This window comes from Larus michahellis, chromosome 8, assembly GCF_964199755.1.
Source record: "Larus michahellis chromosome 8, bLarMic1.1, whole genome shotgun sequence".
Lineage (NCBI taxonomy): Eukaryota > Metazoa > Chordata > Aves > Charadriiformes > Laridae > Larus > Larus michahellis.
This window is the reverse complement of record NC_133903.1, coordinates 22604227-22625178: the sequence shown is the minus strand read 5'-3', so window position 1 is coordinate 22625178 and position 20952 is coordinate 22604227. Positions and strand designations below refer to the sequence as shown.

The 20952-nt window shown below is 54.1% G+C and overlaps 1 protein-coding gene across 3 annotated transcripts in view; it reads left to right on the top strand.

Annotated features, from left to right (window-relative positions):
• Positions 1-6220: 6220 nt before the first annotated feature.
• The window catches only part of TNR (tenascin R), a 78430-nt gene continuing 63698 nt past the window's right edge, over positions 6221-20952 (top strand). For 2 of the 3 annotated variants that reach the window (XM_074597997.1, XM_074597995.1), the window contains exon 1: positions 6221-6515. The gene's annotated coding sequence lies outside the window, so the exon portion shown is untranslated. The remainder of the gene's footprint in view (positions 6516-20952) is intronic. The other variant, XM_074597996.1, reaches the window with a different exon arrangement.

Sequence of the window (20952 nt, the reverse complement as noted above, 5' to 3'; positions counted from 1 at the left end):
GCTGCCAGAGTTTCATTTTAATACCATATTTTATGTCTGAATGTGGGTTTTAATTCCTTCAGTACATTCCTGCGACATCTGAAAGCCTTGTGTGTGGCAATAGCGATGATAAAGGGCATTTTGCATTTTAAAAAACCCTAGGAACCTGTAAAGGTCCAACGTTGCTGTGGGATGCTGCGATTCCCACCGTGAAGCTGCCTCTGCCCCACAGGGCCAGGAGGAGGAAGGAGAGGGAGCCCAGCACCACGCAGCCGGTGAGGGATATCCCCAGCACTGCGTGACCCAGGAAGAGCCCCCCCACACACCCACCCACCTCAAGGCACCAGCCTCCTGTGGTAGGAGTAAGGAGACCACGCGGGGGGATTTTTGGCCTCTTCTGTGCGGAGGGAAGGAGACCCTCCCAGCTTGGCTGCCCCACTCCAGTGGCCATGCTGAGAGCCCGTTACAATCGTTTGCTGTATAAATAGGGGTTTAAAATCCTCACGTTTAGTGGAGTCCTTGGACTGATGTTCCCCCAGGTGCCTGTTTTCCCCGTGGCTGTTTACAGAGCTGTTTGTCTGTCTGCAAGCCTGCAGAGCCTCTCCTGACAGGGACGCACAGCCATGGGCTTCAGCGGCACTGCCCGGTGTGTCGGCGCAGCTGCTCGGGGAGGTGGGAGACTGGGGGGAAGGTTTCCAGAAAGGGGGATTTGGTGTCTTCTCCTCCAAGGGCCCCCCGCCCCCTCACAGATGCCCCCCAAACAGCCCCAGGAGGCTGTTTGCCTCTTGCTTCTACTTTTAAGGACTATTTATTCTGGCAATAGAGCCGCTCTCTGCATGACCAGTGCTGCTGATGGATGAGAAAGCAAGGGCTTATCGTGGTGACGATGCTTTAATGATGATGAAGTGTTACTATCGGCATCGCTTAGTCCAGACAGGTGAAGAGAGGGAGAGAAACCACATCGGTGCCACGCACCCGGGGAGGGGAGCTGGGCGCCCCAGGCATTTCTGAGCAGCTAAGGGTGGCCATGCTTCTCCACCTTCTGCTGCGAGCAGGGGGCACTGAGAGGGAGAAAAAAAAGTGAAGGCAATGCCCCAAAGCACCCCGTGTGATTTGCAAAGCTGGGAACTGTCATGCTTTGCCAGGATGAGAGCAGCTGGGCTTAAATAAACCCTCTTTTTGGCACCTCTGCATTGGCCCTGGGAGCAGGGGGAGATTTCCAGCTTGCCTTGCACGGAAGAACGTCAGCACACCAAGGAGGCTGGGTTGTGTTTTGCCAGCAAAGGAGGCACTCAAGCCACTGCCAGCTCTCGGTCCCTGCCTGCCTTAATCCCCTGCTGCTGCCTGCCAGGCAGTCTGATGTCCCCATCCCCAGTGAGCGTGGGTGCCACCAGTTGCTTTCCAAGTTTGCAGCAAGTTTTGAGGGCGCAGGGCGACAGCACCGTGGTGAAGCCCCCTGCCATCAGCATAATGTGCTGCCCTGCTGGGGTCTGCGCTCCAAGAGGGGCCCTCGGAGGAGCCCTTGTGGGGTGGCACCTCTCCCTGTGGCGCATGGGTCCAGGAACTGGCCATCTCAAACGGGATGGAGAGGTATCTGGGGACGGGTCTGAGCACAGGGCAGCAGCAAAGCGGCTCATCTACCTGTAGATCAGGGTGAAAGGAAGAGCGTGGCTTCTTCCGTAGTGGCAACGCTCCATGGTGCTTTACTGTCTTTAGGGGCCATTAAATGCACTGAGGCATAGCTGGTGCTGGGGAGGAGCAGGAGAAGTACTGCCAGCAGGGCCCTGAAATAGCAGGACGGGGCACGGCTTTGCAGCTGCTTCCCCCCCTGCACAGCACAGATTGTAGCTGCCATTGCATCTTCCACCCAAGCTCGTCACCCACCCACTGCATTTCCCACCACCAGAGCATCTCAAGGTGTTTTTCCTCTCCCTCAGAAACACAAAACCCTACAATAATGGAGTGAGCTTTGCAGTGAGCTGGGGACAGGATTTCCCTGCCCATCACCAGGAGGACTGAGGTCTTGGTGCTATGGACCAATAAAGCATCTGGGCTGCCTTGCTGTAAAGCTCACGTCTATTTTGCAGGGCTGTTTTCTGACTCCACTGCCATCCTCCATGCCCCCGCCAGTGCTCACCTTCATTCAGCCGTTGCATGACAGCGGATAATTTGGGGGCTTTGATTGTAGGGTATTAGATGGATTTAAAGATTTGGGTTTATTGCTTTCATGATTACAGTCAAACCTTTTTAATATTGCTCCTGGTTTATGGTAGGCTCCCTCTTATTATCCACCGACCTGCAGCCCTGTGTGTTCTGCAAGTTCCTGGGGAAACAACTCAGGGTGCTGTCAGCGCCCTGGGGCCCTGAGCATCCGTCTGGCGCCCCGAGCATCCCTCTGGCGCCCCAAGCATCCACCTCAGGGCTCTGAGCATCCTCTCCATGGCCCTGAGCATCTCCCCTCATGGCCCCAGGCAGACCCCCCCAGGGCTTCAGGCATCTCCTCAGGGCCCCAAGCATCCCCCAGTGGCCCTGAGCAGCCCCCCCAGTGCCCTGAGCATCCTTCCTCCCAGGGCCCTAAGCATCCCTCCATGGCCCAGAGCACTCTCCCACAGCCATGAGCATCCTCCTGGGGCCCTAAGCATTCCCTGCCACGGGTCTCGCTGGGGCTGCAGGGCCCAGGGTGCTCTCCTGCCTGGGAAAAGCACTGTGGGCTGGAGACCTCTCCAGGGTTATTCAGCCTTCCCAGGGTCTCTGTGCAGGAAAGGCAGCACCTGCCCTTGGCTGTAATTGAAGTAGACGGAATCAGGATGGATCAACATGTAATTCCTCACCTGGGTGAATGGGGACATATGATTAATTTTCTGGTAGTTCAGGCTGGGAGCCCCGACTTGTTCCTCTGCGTGCACATAAGGATCACTGCTGCCAGGAGTCGGTTTCCCTTCATACATACAGGTCTGTGTAAGAGCCTCCCCCCGCGGGGCTGCTTCCCCCTGAACATCAGTGATGGAAGAAGTAAAAGCCTTTCCACAAACTTCTGCAAGGGCAGAATTTCCATCAGGGGCATCCAGGGGAAATAGAAGGGATGCTCAAAGCCCGGGGATGCAGGTGGGTGCCAGTGATTTGAGGGCTGTGTTGGGAGGAGAGCAGCAGGAGGAGAGGGATGGAAACAGTGGCGACTTGCTGCTGGGCATCTCCCCAGTTGTGACTGCCCAGAGAAGGGATCCCGGGGTTTTCAGGCCAGCCCAGAAGGTCTTGTTCACTAGAGGGTGCTTGGAAACCCCTGGGGTGTCCAGCTGAAGCTCAGTTTCCGCTGGCATCAGCAAGGCAGGCTCAGGGAGAGTGAGGGTGCCCGGACTGCACGGGTGGTTATGGCTCAGAGCCCCAGAGAGCTGTAAACAGCATGAGCAAAACTGAAGTGATTTGAAATGGTCTCCCCAAAGACTTCTTCTAAATGAAGATCTCTAGGGTTTTTTTCCAGAATGGTCCCCAGGGACCCCTTCAGACCACCCATGCTTTGTGCAAGCCACATGCTCTCCCCTCCAGAGGTATACCTTGGAAAACTTCTTGTGTTGGCTACAAAACAAGTGAGTTTCTCATTTTGGGAGTGTATTTTGCTCTGAAGTATGTTTAGAGCAAGGGACTTTGTGTGTTGCTCCTCAGCTTCACCACGGGTTTCATTAAGGATCCTCTTAGGCAGGTGGTGACAGCTTTGGACCCCACTTGACCCTGCTTTTCCCTTGCACCTTTACTACTACAGGAATTAAAGCATGCCAGTTTTACACCCAGCCCCAAGATACTTGGGCAAGAAACTTCTCCTTCATGCATGGCCATGGTCAAATACACCATGACTTTTGAGGATGTTGCCCTTGACTTTGAGTTGCATGGCTGGAAGGTGAAGGAGAGCAGTGACCTCCTCTTCCCCTGCCATGGTTCCAGCACCCAAGGCAGGACCCAGACAGGTCCTTTTGCCCACTACGGCAAGGAGCCTGGGTGGAGAAAGCCAGGAGGGATGTATCAGATATTTCAATCTATTGCTTGAATATGGCTTCTTGGGTCTTTTTTTCCCACCTGTGTGGTCCAAGGAACGTAATTTTTCTCTTGCTGGTACACCTGTAAAACCAAAAAGGGAGTTTCCTTGTGGCTGAAATACCTCATTTCCAACTCAGGCTTTTGCATTACAGTCAGGAAAGTTGCATGCCACCTCACTGGTGGTACCCATAGGCTGTAGGTCAACCAGATTTAGTGAGCTCTGGTGTCTGAGGCCATCAAAAATCACTGCCTGCTCCCTTGGAGCTGTGGGTTTCACTCCATGGAGGATGTCTGTGCACGTAGGTGCAGTTGTATGACTCCCTATACATCTAAGTGGGCACTTATCTACAGAGCTGAAGCATCTCATCATTATTAATGTGCTTTGCATCTCTCAATGAACTTCCATTTTACAGAGGTAGGAGGTAGATTAGGCAATTTACCCAAAGCGACACAGGGAATTTAGGAAATGAAATAATATCTCATGAATACTTTTAGGGCCATCTTGTGACTGTGACTAAGGGAGGCCTGGTTTAACTCCTCAGGACAGGAGTATCTCAGCTGATGGAGCAGCTTGCCAGGAAAATGTTTGAGCCACCTGTGGAAACTGTGTCTAACGTGGTACACAGAATTAGATTGGATTGCTCTTTTCAACTTTGGTTCACCAGCTCAGCTGGAAAAAGAGCTCTCTACCATCAACAGTGCTACTCGTCATTGAGCAAAAAAGTTTGTGGAGGCTTATTACTTTGAATATTCAAGTAGGTTATGATGTTAAAAGGCATTAGAGTGCTCCAAATATATTAAAATATAACGTTACAGCCTCTTTGGCATCTTTCCTGCATTATTTTGGCTGAGTGATGGTAATTGGGTGAATTTGTCGAAAATTCACAAATGGCTTCAATGGTTCTCAATCTGCAAAGAGAGAATTCGACTGAAAATTTCTCCTGGCTGTATTTGAGGCAGTGACCACTGGGGATTGAGGCTTGTTTCTCATGTTCTTGGTGAGGTTGGGCTCTGGCTGTATGGGAGCGGTGGGGAGTGCTGAACTCAGGTCTTTTTAATCAAGTAAAGTAAGGATGGGTGTAAAAATACCTACTGCCAGCTTGACCAATTATCCTTCCCCAAGGTCTGACAGCTGGTTGGAGGCAAGGTATAATGCCAGCGTGGCTCTCTTTGTCCATCCTGCTTGGAAAGGGAGCTGGGTGTGACCCCCAAAGAGGTACCAAAATGTGGAGGATCCTCAGCCCCCATGTTGGGACTGAAGCTGCTGCCCTCTCCTCCCCAAGCAGCTCCATTCCCCAGTCCAGACAGTGATGTGTGATTTGATACCCCAACCTCCCAGCTGGGTAGGAAATCCCCTACAGACCAGTGATTGTTATTTGCAGCCCCTTCAGAGGGGGTGCAAGACCTGAACCTTGTTGTCTGGGGTTATAGAATCATAGAATGGTTTGGTTGGAAGGGGCCTTTAAAGGCCACCTATTCAAACCCCCACCCGTGCAATAAGCGGGGACATCTTCAACTGGGTCAGGTTGCTCAGAGCCCCGTACAGCCTGACCTTGAATGTCTCCAGGGATGGGGCATCTACGACCTCTCTGGGCAACCTGTGCCAGTGTTTCACCACCCTCATCATAAAAAATTTCTTCCTTATACCTAGTCTACCCTCCTTTAGCTTAAAACAAGTACCCCTTGTCCTATCACTACAGGCTCTACTAAGCGGTCTGTCCATATTTTTCTTATAAGCCCTCTTTAAGTACTGAAAGGCCACAGTGAGATCTCCTCGGAGCCTTCTCTTCTCCAGGCTGAACAACCCCAACTCTCTCAGCCTGTCCTCATAGCAGAGGTGTTCCGCCCCTCTGGTGATTTTTGTGGCCACGCTGGTTTGCATTCACAGCCCAGTAAGGCTGAGGCCAAACTCAGTTGGTTCTCACTTTGTTTTGCATTCCATTTTGTTGCGTGGTCCCTTCCCCCCCCCTCCACCCCTTCCCCCCCCCCCCCCTTTCTTTTCCAATCGCTTCTCTCCTTCGGGAGGCGACACCCGCCGGCGGAAGGTGCGTGGCCGTGGTGGCGGCGCGGGGGGAAGGGGGGGAGGCCGCGGGGCAGCCCGGGGGCGGCAGGGCCGGCCGAGGGGGACGGTGGGAGGCGATGCGGCGATGCCGCGTGGGTTTGCGGGTGGGATTTTCCTCCCTCCTCTGCCCACTAGGTGGCTGCGTGCTGGGAGAGCCCGGAGCGGGTAGCGGAGGGAGCAGAGGGGAGAGCAAGGGAGAAAAAAAAAAAAAAAAGAAACGAGGAAAAAAAAACAAAACAACCCCAAGCTGCTGAAATTTAAGCAGGGGAGGGAGCGGTAGCGAGGCAGTCCCAGGGTCGCTCGTCTCCGCTGCAACAGCCAGCGGGGCTGCCGGCGCCAGGCAGGGCGCCAGGCCGAGCCTGGGCACCCCGCCGGCGCGGGGCCGCCCCACTTTCCTCCCGGCGGCGGCAGGAGGAGCCGGCCCGGCCCGGCCCGGCTCGGCCCGGTGAGTGTCCTCAGCACCGCGGACAGCTCCGCGCTCCGCGGGCGGCCGCGTTCCGGGCTCCGCGTCCGGCTCCGCGCTCCGCGGGCAGCCGGCCGCGCTCCCGCCTCCGCGCCCCGCTTCTCCGCGCTCCGCGGGTGGCCGCGCTCCGCTGCTCCGCGCATCCCAGCCCCGCGGGCGGCCGCGCCCCGGGCTCCGGCCGTCTGTGCTGTGCGCTAGCGCGCGTGTGTGTGTGTGTGTGTGTGTCCCCTCTCCCTCCACCGCCGCGGCCGGGCAGCAAGGCGCAGAGTTGGGCGCGGAGGGAGGCGGCGACGGGAAGGGACCCGCGGTTCCCCCGCCGCGATGCGGCGTCTCTCCGCTCCGGACACGGGGGAGCGTGGTGGGGGGGGGGGAAGAATGGGTGGGTTGGTTTTTTGGGGTGGAGGGTGGGGAGGGCAAAGGCTGCCTGTACTTTCTGCAAGTTCCTTTTGTTGCTGGAATGAGGTTAAAGAAATTTGGCTCTTGGTACCTGCGTCATACAGAGAGAGGAGACAGTTCGGGGAGGGGAGGAGGTTTCTTGCTGCATACTTGCAGGCAGTGCTGGGGGCGGGGGGTGGGGGTTCATTCACACCCTCTCCCCATCAAGCCCATGCTTCCTATCTCCTTCTCACCCCGTTCCCTCCCTCCTCCTGTCCACGGCTCCTCTCTACCAAGGGCTGAGCGCAGACGGACTCCCCGCAGGGCCGTGCCGGCAGCCGCTGGGAAGCGGCATCCCTAACCCCAGGCGGGGTGGAAACAACCCTGCCCAGCCTTTCTTCCCACACACGGCTGCCGTCTGCCTGTAGATGCTGCTGACAGACAACGAAGACCACCCAGGCCCTCTGCTGAGCCTTAACCCAAGCTTTCTGCTTCAATTCACCAAAGTTTGAATGCGATTTTTGCCTCCTCTCCTGCCTGCTCTGGAATACCTTGTAGGCAGTGATGGTGCCTTTCTACAGGAGAGCTGACCCCTTGGGCTGCCGTGGAAGGGGCCATCTGAGAGCTTTGGGCTGAAAGATGCTCCCTGAGCCTTTGCTGAACTGCAACTTGTAAAGCCAGGGAGCAGAGCACTTGTTTGGCGAGCTTACTGCGGAGTGGAGCGGTGGTCGAGCATCTGGAGGAAGGGGCGGCAAGGGTGTTTCCAAGGAGCACGTTAATTAGGCATGCTTTGTTAGCAGTTACCTGTTACGGCTTCTGGCAGAATCTGTCTGTCTGGAGAGGAGAAGGAGGCTGAGCCCAGGCTGGGGGGATGCTTCCTGGAGAGGAAGGGGGTTTGCCAAGGTGCTACAGAGCCTGGGGATAAGAATCTCTGTGTCCTGTCCTCCTGGCTGTAATTGGGGAGCACCTCACCACCATAAGCTCTCCTCTCCCTGTATTTGCTGAGACTAGACATCCCCTCCTGTGGTTTCAAGGAAGGGCCAGATTTTAAGTTGTTTTCTGGCGGACGCATTCTGGCTGTCCCCCCCACCGTCGCACCCCCATGGGACTTCTGCCTGCAGGCAGGGAAACTGCAGCGCGGGGAGTGGGGGAGAGCAGGAGGCCAGGCAGCCAGGCAGAGGGGTCAGAGGAGGCTTTTCCTGCACCTTTGGTGGAGCATGAGCCTGGCTGTTTATTTGACTCTCGGGTCCGTGCTCACAGCGATGGGGTGTGAACCCCCAGGATGGGATGCCAGACAGGTGGGCTTCGTGGGAGCGAGGGGCCACAGAGGAACTCCGGCCCTGCCAACCTGCCCGGCATGTCCCCCCCCCAGGGCACCTGGGAAGCAAGAGGTGGTGACTCCTTGGGGGCTGGGGCTTTTACCGGAACCATGGGGCAGATTCAGACCCCACAGCAGTATGGATCTGTATGTAGACCCATACTGCCAGGACTGGAAGGTGCAGTGCCAGCTGCCAGGGCTTATCGTGCTGGTGCTTGGGGAGTGGAGGGGGGGGATTTGGCCGCAAATCCTGGCAAACCAAGGCTGGGGAGAAGGTCTGTTTTGGGCTGAGGTTGGGGTTTCCTCTGGGCTCAGCTCCTGGTGAGTGGAGGTGGCTCTGTGGGCAGGGACAGGCTGTGCTCTGCTGTGTCTGGGAGGCTACTTGTGAGGTACAGGAGGGCTCAAGCAATGCCAGTGGAGACCTGTCTGCCTTGCCCCCCAAACCCACTCAGAGGGGGTCAGCAGGTGGCTTTGAGCATCACCAGGGGGAGGACAGACGGCTGCAGTGAAGGTTTGTCACTGCAGGGCAGCAACCATGGGGGAGAACATGGATATCTTCTTGTTCCCCTAATAGTGATGCTCCAGCCTACCCAGTCCACCCTGAAGTGGCTCTAAGGACCACATCAGGAGGCAGAAATAAATTTATGGGGAGCCCTTCCCTGCCACAGCTGCAGCTCTGGCTGCCAACAGCTTCATCTGCAGCTTGGGGGGGCAGGGACAGCACCCAAACTTGCTGGGCTGGCATGAACTGGGGGCTGCAGCTCCTGCCCCCAGCGCAGGGTGACTATGGGGCTCCCAGCCCTCTCCCTGCTCCCGTTCATCTCGCCAGAGCACATAGCGAATGCAATAAACGTGGAGAAAAATACTAATTAGCGAGTACAAGCGTGCAGGGTGTAAAGTAGATGTTTAACCATATTATATAAACAAACATAAAGGAGCCATAAATTAGTCAGGGGAAGAAGTCGATCCATTGACAGAACAGCCCAGGCAGAAGAGATAAAGGCAGCACTCGGTGACCAAGGGACAGGGACATGATGTGGCCATTGCCTGTAATCCTCTCTCCTCTTAATTGTGCCTGTAATGAGAAATGAAATGTCAATGTCATTGGATGCTGCTTCTCCTGTAGGGCGCTCCTGGCCAGGGGAGCAGCAGCCTACGGCCAGGCCAGGGTTAAAATCCCAGCAAAGCCAAAGCCTCTTGGATCCTCCCAGCTCTCAGGAACTGGGCTCTAACTGTGCCCAGCTTGCTGGCTGGAGTTACTGGGAGGTGGCTACTAAATTTGATGGCATTACATGCTTGAAGCTCAGGGTCTCTATGGGACATGCTCTGTGATTAGTTCCTGGTCTCCCATAACCCACATCATTGCTCTCTGCTGGATGTCACCCTTGCTGTGCAAGAAATAAAATAAGGAAGTAAGAAGGGATAGGAATAGGAATTTAAAAAATAAAATCAAAAATAGGAGGCAGGTTTGGCAGGTGCTGTTCATCCACCCCTTGTTCTGTCACTCTTGTATGTCTCTCAAGGCAGGTCAAGCCTTCCCTACCGATGCACCTGAAATAAACCCCAGGGTGCACAGCATGATTTTATCTGACCTTTAGTTAAAGATCGTCCCCATTGACTGGGCACACCCCTGCAGCCCTCAAGCGGAGCAGCTTCCACTGGGTTTCATGGGGATTGAAAGGGCCTCTCCACTCCATCCCTCCCCACTGTTCTCTAGCCAAAGGAGGGGGTCGGAGCGTGGGCGCTGGGGCAGCATCATCCCTGCACTAATGGATTGATGATGGTATTCCCTGAAATAGCCCCAAAGTTTGGAGTAGTCAGACTGCTCCAGCCCCGGGATGGGCAGCTGGAGCTGGCAGCTGGCTCAGTGCTGTGTGTTGAGACACCACATCCCCACCCGCCTCTCGGCCTCTGGACCTACTCAGGGAGTTTTTCGACCCAATGAATATTCAAAGGAAAATCCTTCCTCACCAAAATCTTGGCACCAAGCCTCGCACCCACAGTCTGACGCGGGGTGCTGTGAGACCCTCTCCTCCTGCACCTTCCCAGTCCCCTCCGGCTTGTCATCCTCATCTTGGAACTTGATTTTATTTTCCCTTTATAATTACCCATCACAGCCTCTCCTGGCAGCTCCTTGATGAGGCCCAGGTAATTGTTTGGTTCTTTCCCCTCTCCCCTGTTTTCCTTGATGCTTTGCAATGTCAAAGCCTTGTATTTCCATAAACTGGTACATTTCTCCCCTCAAAGCATCTGCAGGGCAGTGGGTATGAAACAGGGAGCTGAAAAGCCAGAGCAGGCACTGGCGAGGTGCACGCAGCTGCCTTGCTTGTGTTCCCTGCTTCAACCAGCTGCCTTCAGTAAAGCACAATGCTTTTAATAAGCTGGCATGGTGAGCTCATCCTGACGGCATGTAAGCATCCGGGCAGCCGGGGTTGGGAAAACACAGGGCAGGTGGAGGTGTCACGGCTGTGGGTTGTCATGTGGCCCCTCTCCTTCTGCCCGCACTGGGAACCCCCACAGGCAGCGATTTGATACCCCATGGCCAGTTGCTGCCGAATTTGCTATTGGGGTGGAAATCTCAGGGACATTAAATTATTTCCCCACGCTTCCTGGGGTGGCTGGTGGTAGGAGGGGGTCTGGGTCCCCCAAAGTCCCCAGCAAAAAGAACAGCAGAGGTAGTGTGGGCTCGCTGAGGTCCTTGTGTCTAGGAGATCTGGTGAGCACAGATCTTAATCTGAATATTTTTCTTCTAAAAGCTCTTGGCTTTTGGAGGCAGTGTGTCCCCAGACAAGCTGTGACCGATCCCAGCTACCACCTCCCTGCACCTCTCTTGGCTTTTTTGATCAGTAAGGGCTTTTTGGCAGGCATTTCTGCTCACTGTCTGTTTTCCCAGAGTGAGCAGAGCCCCAGTGCTTGTCCCCCCTATGGCAAGCCACCACAGGAGGATGAGGTTTGAAGTCTCCTGCTGTTACAGGAATTATTCAGGAGTGTATAATTGGTATCTGGGTGTCTGGTGGGTCTGGCATGCTAATGACCCACCTCGCTTTCCTTAGCCTGGCTGACACTCCTTCTCTTTTTTGGGGACACCTCAAGATCTCCTTCCTCTCCACTGATGAGAGGCATCACAGTGGGGAAGAAGTTATTTCGGCTTTCTGTCCTTCATGCCCAGGGCAGCTCCCTCCTATTCCTCTTACTTGTCTGGGGAGAAGATCCCACTTGGGATAGTGCAGGGATGGGGGCTGTGGATGGAGCTGGAGAGGTGCCTCGGGAGCAGAGATGCTCCAGTGGGTGCTGTCTCTCCTTCCAAAGTGCAAATATCCTCCCTGGAGGAAGGCAAACAGCCTTAACTCTGCCCACCCAGTACCACTCTCTTTTTCAGAGCCCTCCATCATGGGATGCGAGACAATGTCCCAAGGGAAAGCTGGTGCATTTGCATTAGCTGGAGCATGCAGCAGCTCGGCCTAATTACTGTTCCTTGGCCCAGCTGCCTGGGATTTGAAAACTGATTGCCGAGTCGATATCGATGTGTTTGGACCATGCCACGGCTGCCCGCAGCGGGAAGCAGGCACTCAGGGATGGCTGCCGCCCACCAACAGCCGGCATAGGGAAAGGCTGGGCTTTGGCTTTCAGAGCTCATGGCTACCAGGGGAGGTGACCTCTGAGTCCTGCCTGCATCAAGCCCTGCCTTCACTGCACTGGAGCAGGGCAGTGGGTGCAGGACCGGTGAGCCAGCAGGCGGAACAGAGCATGTCCTGGGTCACGCAGCCCCTCGTGGTCCACACCCTTGGGGGGCAAATCCCACCACTGCGGTCCTAGAGCATCATCTCCACCAGGGAAATGTTTCCCAGCGAAGCTCTCGAGCTGCTTCATGCTGGCTTCCTTCGTTTCGGCTGAAATTGCGTTAGTCAGCAGAAATCACTGAAAACATGGATTCCTAAAGTACATTTTTCATTTTCCTTATTTTTTTGGTGAGTGAGTCCTCTAATCCCTGTGGGGCTTTGCAGCCTCACCCTGATGAGTGCCACAGCCAGGAATAGGTCCTGTTGATGGAGTGCATCCACGTTCCTGATAAAAATCATGGGGTACAGGAGCAGGGAGCCACACCAGAGGCAATTTCGGTTGCTGGCGGCCGAGCTAGCATCGCAGACAGCCCAGCATCCCCTCAGCAAGTAATTAAAACACAGATTGATTTGGTTCGATCTGGTTGTTGTCCCCTGGGGGGGGCAAAGGGGCTCCCCAAGGGGACATGCTGGTGCTAATGGTCCCTGATGTTTCTCATGGGGGATTAGTACACAGCCTGGCCCTGCCCACGGCTGCGGGCGCAGGGTTCAGCCCTCCTCATGCAATGCTCATGTGCGTGTGCTTTTATAAAGGATGCTTATACTTGCACAGAGACTTAAAAGAAAATCCCTCTGCAAAGCACCAGCATTAACTTATCTTTAATTACACAGTTAATTTATTATGTAGCACTAGTACCAAAGTAAACTGGGCAAACGGTTCTGAGACAGCACTCTGAGAATTGCCTCATTTACTAAATAATTTTAACTTAAGTAATTATTTCCTGCAAGGGGGACGATGCGGAAGCGCCTCAGGGGACTCTTCACTCCTGGCCACAGGAGGGATGAACCCTCCGTGTAATTCCTCACTAATTACTTGATACCATTGTCGCCTCCTCCCTGTGACAGTCGCTCACTGCCCCGTGCACCCCAGGGCAGATGGGGTCCCAGAGGGTGCTTTGGGTGCTGCCCACGGGTCCTGCCGGCCTCAGGCTGATGGCATCCCTGAGCAGAGGGTGCTTTGGGTTGGGTTGGGTGTTTTTTTTACTCCCCAATTTTAACCCATCCACTTGTCATTTTGCTAAAGCAGCATCTCATTTTGCTAGCCTCGCCTAATGAAGTCTAATTGCAGCAGGACACTGGTTAACATGCTGGGTGCTTTCCTGCTGGGTGGGTGGCAGTAGTCAACGGCCAAGGTGGAGGCAGGTAGTGTTACCAGCATCCCTGGTACCTGGTGCTCGTGGCACTGCTGTCTGCATCCTGAGGTCCTCCAGCTGCCTTGTTTTCGGTAGGAAACACGCTTTATACAGAACTACTTCATTTCTGTTTTCCCCCTTCATCTTCCTTTCCAGCTCATGCTTCACTCCACGCTCCTCCCTGGCTCTGTCCCTGTCCCCCCATCCCTCTCCGGCTTCACTCGCTCGCTCTTCCCCGCTCAGCCTTTTGTTTCCCCCTGGGGCTTCATTTAAAAGCGCTATTGATGCTGTTAGGAGCTAATATGAAGAGAGTCTCTCTCTGGCTGCCCACCGCAGATGGGGACCTCGGCTCAATCCACGTCCTGTTCTCAACTGGGGAATAACAATGAACTCCGGTGCTGTGGAGAGACGGAGAAAGAGCAGCTCTGTGCTCCGGGAGACAGCCCTGTCCCCGGGGCCAAAATAACTCCACTTGTTTTATTTATCAACTCCGGGGGGACGGGGAGTGACTGGCATACAGATGTTGCCACAGCTAGCTCTGCTGGCCTGATGTGGCTGGGGCCAGCCCCACAGCAGGGTCCCATGCAGAGGGGGGACGCTCTGGGGTGTCTGGGTCTCAGCATCCCATCCAGAGCAGGAAAAACAGCTGGAACATGTTTAAAATAAAAAGTGACATTTTGGGCTATGGGCATCCCTGGAGGTAACGATGGATGTTGCCGTCTGAGCCCCAAGCACCCTTCAGCTGCCAGCATCTGACCTGCCACGAATTTCCACCCTCCCCCGGGCTGGTACTCCAGTGATGCTCCCCCAGTGGTACCCCCAGCCCGAGAGAGCTCAGCTACCCAGCAGCTCCGGTGCTTGGAAGGGGAAAAGAAAATGAGGAAGAAAAGTCCTTCATCGTTTATGCACATACACAAAATGAAATGAAGGGCGATAGCAGCTGAGCTGATTTTTCCCCATCCCCTGCTCCCTCCCTGCCGTTACCCCCTGCACGCACACAGGCTCCCTCCCTCCCACTCTTCTCTTCCTGTGCTCCCATGAGTGAATTGGATTAGTCACCTTCTTAATTAACTGTGCTGGTGTGAGCTCTATTAGGTATTAAATGTTTGTCACAATCCAATTAAAAAAATCCATCCCAGCAGGGCAGGGGTTCGGATGTGCTGGGGATTTGCAGCCCTCACACCAGAGGCTCGGAGGTGTGAAGCCGTGTGGGACTGGGGGGGCTTGTGGGGAGTGTAAACCCCCCTCAATTCCTGGATAACCCCAGGGGCTTTTTTTGCCTTTGGGAAAGGTCATTCTCACCCTCTCAGCAAGGGGGAGACCCAAAGCTGGTGCCCTGAGGAGAGGCAAGGTTGTCCCCATGACACCTCCAAAGCATCCCCTGAGCCAACGTGAGTTGAAAATCATGATGGAGCTGGGTGAAAATCCACGATGGAACTGTGGTACATGGTAGGCTCTGACGTTGTTGGCAGCAGAGTGCCTGGCAGCATGGGTAAGGCTGAGCCAGGGTAAAACAGCCCTTTGGAGGGGGAGTTTAAGGGCTGTGTTGTTAATGTGCAGGCTGGATGCTGTCGAGAGGGAGGTGGCATCAGCATCTTCAGCATCGAAGGCAGCTTTCATTTTGAATGAACACCAGGAATGAATGAGGTTTAGCTTCCACTTTGAAACCAGCCCAGCTCCTGAGGATGGGCATGGCGCATCCTCCTGCAGTGCCCCGCTTGGTCCAACCAGTCCAGCTCCCTCTCTGGGGCATGTGCCCCATAGGAGATGTCCCAGGCTCTCCACTTTGTCGGATGCCTTCATCACTGCTCATCTCTTTTATCTTTTTCTCTGTCTTTTAGACCATTTCTGATCTGTAACAAACTTTCACCTCTCATCTTAGTTCCCTTAATAGCCTCTGCAAGAAGGACTTTATTAAAGCCTGGTGGAAACTCTAAATTCATTACAGCTCCTTATGCTCCGCCACGCAGCACTTTGCTGGCTCCCTTGGGTCAGGGCTCTGGTAGTTTATAGGCACCACACAAAGCACTTGGGATAGTTTTTCACAGCCCAAATTATTATTTATCATTTTAATGTATTTATTATTTATTTATAATTAACTATTTATTATTATAATTTAATTTGTTTTCTCCCCACACCAAATGGTGGGGCTCACTGGGCTGTGATGCTTCCCAGCAGCCTCCTGTGTGTGTTTTGCTGTAGAGGAGGTGAACCATTCACTAGATGGGTGGGTGAAGCATCATTTTGTACATTAGGTTACATGTCAGTTGGTATTTTTAGGCTAAAAAAAGCCTCTCGAGTGAACCCTACAGGTACCTGGGGGTCTCGGTGGGTACCCACAACCACATGTCTCACCCATGAGGTCTCACAGCAGCTGATGTGGTCCAGGAACAGAGACCCTGATGGGTAGCATCTTGTTGGCAGCAGAGGCAGAGAGCTTAATCTCCTTAAATTTCCCTGTATTGATTGTGGCTTTATGGCTAAATCACTCGCTGTAGTGATTCATGAGCTTCCCCATCACAAGTGCATTAGCTGCCTGCAGGACTCCAGCCTTCATGGTGGTGCCTCGCCTGCCGTCCCCATCTGTGGGGCTTGGTGGAGGAGATCTGGCAGTGCCTGAGCATCCCTGTTTTCAACATGAAATGGGAATGCTTGGGCAAGCCCAGGGAAGAGGAGTGGTACGTGATGGCTTGTGTCCAGGGACACGGGTGCAAGTGCTGATGCACTGGAGCGCTTGCCTGGGGAAGCAGCTGGAGGTGGTTTGTCACCCATGGGTGCAGCACGGAAGGGGTCAGCCCTTCAGACCCTTCTCTCAGTCTCCCAAATGGATTTATAGGTGAATTATATCATATATCTTCTTCGGGTGTCATATCTTACATCCCATACCTGCAGGAGGGGGGTCCCTTCCACCTCCACTCTAAAAGTGTCCCCAAAACATACCCTCCTCATCAGGATGGAGGGCTGGGGACGGGATGAGAGGGATCTTGAGGTGTTAGCAGTGCCTAGAGCAAAGAATATGCTGCTCTGGAGGATTTTTCTTTAAGCAATCAATGGAAATGTGTTTATCAAGTAGCCATGTTTGACCTGGACAAGTGTTTTACTGATGTAAACAAAGCTGGAAAGAGGGACAGGGGGAGGAGAGATAAGGAGGGCTGGGAGGAAAGAAACAGCCACAGAAAGGACCGGGAGGGAGGGGAGGAGGTGAAAGGGCCAGAAATAAGGAGGGATCCTGCCCTTCCCTGCCCAAGCTGCCGGAGAGCAGAAATAAGGGTACACACCCACCCCCAGCTTTGCACAGACCCCATCAGTGCTTGTCAGGGGCTGCCAGGTACCAGCAGGCAGGGTGACATCCCTGCCTGCCCCGGTGGGATGTCTCCAGCTGGTGCAGGCAACTCCTCGGGGAGCAGAAAGCAAGCGGTTTACTTAAATTAGCAGGAGTGCAGGCAGGGGAAGAAGCGAGGAGGGGAGGTTTCCATGGAAATGGGAGCTGGAAAGAGAGGTGGCGAAGGCAGAACAGGCAGCCGTGAGCCTGGGCAGAGGTGATGCTCTGCCCGCCTGCCCCTCGCTGCCTGAGGGAGGGTTTTAGGATGTTAATTGGAGCAAAAAATTAATCTCTTTGTGATGGAGATGTGCTTATGCCTGATGCTTTGATAATGTCATTCTTCTTCCTCCATAGCATCCTTTATACTAGAAGATCCTCAGGAAAGACAAGAAGCAAATGACCAGCCTCGAAATGTTGGGTTGGGAAGTGAGAGTAGGCAGTGGGTTTGGAAAAAAGAGCAGTTTCAAATGTCAGGGGAATTTGTGTGATGAGGATGTGGTTAGCGGAGGGCAGCCAGGCCAGCAGGTTAATGTGCCTACCCTTTGCAGAATGAACAGGGGGACATTTAATGACTGTAAATAGCAAGGACTTGGGTTTTACATTTGGTCTTAAAAATACCCGTTAAATTCCAGGTGAACTCTAGCTCATCCATATTTCGGTCTCAGTCCATATTTCAGCTCCTGGGTAGGAGTCTTTCGGTCCTGCTCTTTCACATCCCCTGCGGGTTCCAGAGTAACTGAAGGAGAAATCCTCCTATGGGAGGCATTCCGTGAAGCTAGTGGCAGAGGAAGTTCCAGCCAGGAAAACCGAATTTCTAACATCATGGGGGCGTTGCGCATGTGGATTCTGTGTAAGCAGCAAGATGACCATCCCGAAGAGCATCACTTGTGAGCTGGGGGAGGCGTGTGCCTCCCTTCAGCCAGGAGCGAACCTCTTCTCCTCTGCTGCAGGCTGCATAAAGCAGAGCAGAGATGGGGCCAATCGTGCCACAGAGAAGGCATCAAGAATAAGGCATTATCTTGATTTTAAATACAGCTGGAGGTGGGGATGTGCATGCCATCGCTGCATCCTACACATATGCATGTCCCTGGCAGGCTTGCTCATACCTGGGCCCTGTGCAGCCTGGTTGGGCACAGGGGGAGTTTAGCAGCCTGGTCAGCAGCCTGTGGGTGATGATCCTGTGCCTGTGCAAGCCCCATCCCAGCACCAGCAAAGTGCTCTTCTCCCAGGTTCAGCAGGATTTGAGGCAGGGTGGTGATGCCACTACCGTGTGCCGTCAGGGACCATGCTGCGGGGCGATGCCCTCCTGCCGCAGTGCTGGTCCTCACCCTCCCCAGTGCTGATTTGAAGCCATCCAGTCCTGTGCAGACCCCCACATGCCGCCACCCCGGAGAAGGGTCTGACCCACACCACCCCCCAAACCATGCCCAGATGGTGTTGGCTCAGACATCTATCTGCTCACCTAGCATATGGCCTGCAGCAGCCTGGCCACTGACAGATTTTTAATAAGCTGTTGCCTAACATGAGGCCACCGAGCACAGCAGGTTGGCACCGGTGGCTTTTATTTCTGCTTCTCCCAGGAGTCTGAGTTCCACTATGCCCAGTGCAGACGGATGTCTCATTGCATTGGGGCACATGGTCCACCTCACTCATCCAAGTGGGCCAATCCTCCATCAGCTGCGACAAGGTGGGACGGACCCCAAATTGGCTCCCAGAGGCAGAGGGAGCTGGGGCAAGCAGCACATCCCTCTGCCTGTGTCCAGGATTCCCACTCATCCTGCCTGTCCCTGCTGGGAGGATGCACATGTGGGACCTGTGGGAACCAGCATGGAGGATGCTGCTGAGATGCACTCCAGCGTGGCCTCCCCTACTCCTAAAATAAGTGTATTTGGGGAACGTCACCACAGAAACCAGCAGGAATCATCAGTCACCTGGTCAACACCAATGCTCAGAGTCCTATTAAACCGGCCACCAAGGGAATTAGAACAGATCTAAGTTTTTGGCATATAAACAGAACCATTAACCAATGCTTAGCTGGAGATGCTTTCTTCAAACCTATTTTTACTCAGGAGTATTTTTTTCCACTTGAACATCCATGCACTACCCAAACTGGGGGAAATTTGGCTTTGCTTCTAGGGAACAGGACCGGCTGAGGGATGTGGTCACACCAATGTGCTGACAGCAACCCACCTGCGTCCATAAATCACCCTCCTGGAGGGAAACTGCCTCCCTGACCCTGGGCAGTTAGTATTTGCCTCATGCCCAAATGCACCAGGGGCTTTTATACCCTCTAAGCTTTTATCCTCTCTTGTTATCCCCTTCGGTGTCTGATCCTCTTTTGAATCCCACTAAGCCACTGACGTGGTTGTACTCAAACCCTGACAGCCATCCAGGGATAATTCCTGCATCTGAGGGTGGGATGCTTCAGGATGCTCTGGACCAAAATCAGAGCAGACTCAGGAGGGACCACTGGGCACCCTCAGCAAGCTAAAAATTAAATTGGAATGAAAAATAAGCTTTTTAAGGGGGGTTCTTCCCAAATCCTGTAGAAAGCTACAGAAGTAGATTCCCTGCCACTTTACCTTGATAAAAGCATTCACTCCAAATGAGATCGGAGGCACAAATGCAGTTAACTGCTGGCTCGGGCTCCGCTTCTGATTTGCAGGGATCCCTAGGGCTCCGTGTGTCATTGCGCATGGGACACCCCAGTTACATCTCTAGTGCTGAGTTGTCCGTAGCGAGGGAGCTTCTTGTCTTGCTGCATCACCTACAGAGGGCAAAGCTCTCATCTCTTTGCTCTCCTAGGGAGCTGCAGCTGCCCCAGCCCTGGGCTCAGCCTGGCTGAGGTGTTGCAAACTTGTGACACCTGTGGGTATCACCAGCCCTTCACAGACCATCTTCTCCAGGGAGCTGCATCCATTCTCCTCCCTTCCTTTTTCCCTCGCTGTCACTTGGACAAAAATGTTTTAATGTAAAGGGGGGGGGTCGGGACGACGACCCCTTCCATTTATGCCCTGCCATTTATTGCACTTGGGACAAGCCCAAAGGGCGTGAGCCCAGAGCCAGATCTCCAGCTCCTGGCTTCCAGTGGGAGCTGGTCCCAGTAAATAGCTCCTGCTCCCATCAGGAGAAGCTTTAACTGCTGGGGTGGAGGCAGCCTGTCAGCTGCCCACATACTCCCATGCCACATGCAGTCCCCAAGATGGCCACGCTGGTACCCTGTGGTGTCCCAAGCTCATGGCTGCAAGTGCCTCCCCACTACATCACAGGCCAGGAGCATTAATCACCCCTCATTACTTTGTAACTACCCAGTAATTATGATATTCTCATTCTCCTGCTTGCCTCCCTGCCTCCCGCATCTTCCTCCCAGTTAGGGGCGCCTCTTTATTATCCCTAGTGATGGCGTTGCTGCTGAATGCCAAAATCTCCATTTCCCTGTCATTTGCACTGCGGCAGAGCAGACAGAGCTAAAGCCACCCTGACTTTGTGACTGTGGGGCTTGTTACTTGCTAATTATCCTCTAGGCTTATCAGCATGATGGAGGAAAAAGAAGATGTCCCCGGGTTTGCCATGGGGACCACAGGGGACAAAGGTCTGTGCTGATCCCATCCCAAATTGCACATGTGGGCAGGGGACAGGCAGCCTTTGCTGGCAGGAGAGCAGCAGGGAGCACAACAGCATGGCTGAGACCTTCCAAAATCATTCCACCCTACAAGGGCCCCTTGCTTATAGGGGTGCACAAGGTGCATCAGAGCCGCCCCCACAGCCAGGAGAAGGTTTATCCAGGGCAGCTGCACGGGTTTCTCCGGTTGCTGTAGCAAATGGGAAAACAAAGTGCCAAAGCGAAGACTTTCACATTTTAGTCTATTTAGGGAATTCCTTGTTCTGTTTATTCCTCACCCTGCTTAGGGAAACTGAGGCACAGGCAACAAGCCAGGGGCTTTGGCTGCAGGGATGTGCCACCATCCCAGCACAAGGCAGGGATGGGCCGCATCCTGCTATCCCCCGCCCAGGGGTGGGAGTATGTGCATGGGCTGCTCCCTTGTCCCCATCCTGCTGTGATCCAGGTGCCCATCATTCTGCACATCCTCTGCAACGTGGGATTTGGAGAGACATCCCCAAGGTGACTGCAGGAGAGTAGTGGCACTCCTGATCTGATTGCAAGAGCCAGTGTATCCCTTTACAGAGCGGGAATTGCTCAGAATTGCTGGGAATTGCTTCCTGGGCAGCGAGGCCTTGCATGGTCCCACTGTACCTCGCCAGTGGGAGGCAAGATTATGGCTAGGCAAGCTGGGTTGGCAGGGATGGTGAAATTAATGGAGTCTGGGAAAGAGGTAGCTTGTGTCAGATGCTTCTTGAGCCTTTTTAATAGCAAAAAAATAAAAGGCAGCCTCCCAGGATAGAAAATAAATGGCAAAGTCCATCGAAAGTG